The sequence below is a fragment of the Pteropus alecto genome, unplaced genomic scaffold, assembly GCF_000325575.1.
Source record: "Pteropus alecto unplaced genomic scaffold, ASM32557v1 scaffold75, whole genome shotgun sequence".
In the NCBI taxonomy this organism is placed as follows: Eukaryota; Metazoa; Chordata; class Mammalia; order Chiroptera; family Pteropodidae; genus Pteropus; species Pteropus alecto.
This window is the reverse complement of record NW_006440638.1, coordinates 933967-935824: the sequence shown is the minus strand read 5'-3', so window position 1 is coordinate 935824 and position 1858 is coordinate 933967. Positions and strand designations below refer to the sequence as shown.

The 1858-nt window shown below is 49.9% G+C and overlaps 1 protein-coding gene and 1 long non-coding RNA gene across 2 annotated transcripts in view; one reads left to right on the top strand and one right to left on the bottom strand.

The window, feature by feature from the left end:
* Window positions 1–1858, bottom strand: part of FBLN2 (fibulin 2) — a 68581-nt gene that overhangs the window by 65216 nt on the left and 1507 nt on the right. The window lies entirely within an intron of this gene.
* Window positions 61–1259, top strand: LOC112484318. The gene is made up of 2 exons (XR_003047992.1): window positions 61–401; window positions 1097–1259. It is a non-coding gene; the product is annotated as an uncharacterized LOC112484318 (long non-coding RNA).

Here is a 1858-nt window from a genome sequence, read left to right as displayed (position 1 = left end):
GCAGGAATAAAACAAACAAACAAAAAATAAGGATCCTGAGAACAAAGCTATTCTCCAGGAATGCAAAGGTCCAGAACCACAGAAAGGGAAGCCTCTGGCAGCAAGAGGTAGGGATGGGAGTGGGTGCCTGCATCTATTCTGAAAACCCTGGAGACTGCAGCCCAAATGCACTGCATGAGCCAGGCTCTGGAGTCAGGCCTACGAGCCTTCTCTGGGAACACATGAACTTCATTACAGCCCCAACTCCACATATACTCCCCACCTCCCATTGGCTCAGGGCTATGTGGGAGGAGCCTCCTGAAGCCCAATGCTCTTGTCCCAGCCTATCAACTCCCATTCTGTGACCTAGAGCCACTCTGACCTCAGAGGAAAATGGAGCTGGGTGGGGAGAGTAAGACAAGGTACAAAGATTCAGAGAAGACTTCCTGGAGTAGGTGCTACCTGTGCTAGCTGGAAAGTGTGAGCACATGGGTAGATCAGAAGGGAGATGGTGCTACAGGGTGCCCATGGAACAGCAGGGGAACTAGAATGAGGAGGGACAACTGAAAGAGGGGGTGGCATAAAGCCCCCATTAATTCACTCATTCATTCACCCAATATCTATAGAATACCAACTGTGTGTCAGGCCCTGCTGGAGGCCCTTGGACACAGCAGAGAAGATGACAGAAGTGATCACCCTGCCATAGCACTAGCATTCTAGGGGAAACAACATTAACCAAGTTACTATATACAATGATGTCAGGTATTGCTAGAAGTTATAGCGAGGTAAGCTAGGTATCCAGGGAAAGCCTCTCTGGGGAGGTGACCTTGAACAGAGTTGAAGGGAGGAAAGTGGCAAGTACAAATGCCCTGGGGTTGCAAGGTGCCTAGACAGGAAGCCAGTGGGGCTGAGCAGAGTAGGTGAGAGGGAGTGCTGCCATGGATTGAATGTTTATTTCCTACTCCAAACCACATGTTGAAACCCTAATCCTCAGTGGCATGGTATTTGGAGATGGAGATTTGGGGAAGTGATCAGATATTAAAGGTAGAACCCTCATGATGGAATTAGTGCCCTTCTAAGAAGAAACACCAAAGAGCATGCTCCTCCTGTATTTCAGATGAGATGTACCCTCATCTGCTTTGCTATGTGAGGACACAGTGAGAAGCCAGCCATCTGCAAATCAGGAAGAGCCTTCAACAGATACCCAATCTGCTAGGACCTTGATCTTGGACTTCCCAGCCTGTAGAACTGTGAGAAATAAATGTTTGTTGTTGAAGCCACCCAGTCTGTGGTATTTTTGTCACAACAGCCCAAAGGAACTAAGACAAAGGTGATGGAGAGGAGGTCTGAGAGGTCACAGAGACAGGATGTGCAGGGCCTGTAGTCCCTGAGAGAACTTTGGCTTCTACTCTGAGTAGGCAGGAGTCACGGCAGGGTGCAGAGCACGGAAGGGACTAGAACGACTTATGTGTTAACTGACTGGAAGAGATGGCAGAACTGGTCCTGGGCTCTTTTCAAGAGCCCCCATGAGAGACCATATTCCTTCAGCTGCCACCTCAGAGACCAAGAAAGATCAAGCCATAACTGGAGGCTAATATCAGGGGAGCTGTGAGAAGGCAGCTACACCAGGTCTGTGAAACTGCCCACTTCCTGCTGGGGTACCATGGACCCTGCCAGGCCCAACATTCACTTAAGCAGAAATTCTCCTCAGGAAACCCCCAGCCTGATGAGGGATGCCTACTAGGCTCTTGACCACAGCTGTACCACACATGTAGCCCAGCACCGACTGCAACAGGGACTTCACAGCCACCTACCCACTTCATTTCCAGGAGCTGAGCCAGGGAGAAAGCTCTATCTCAGATGTAGACCGCTTTCCCTA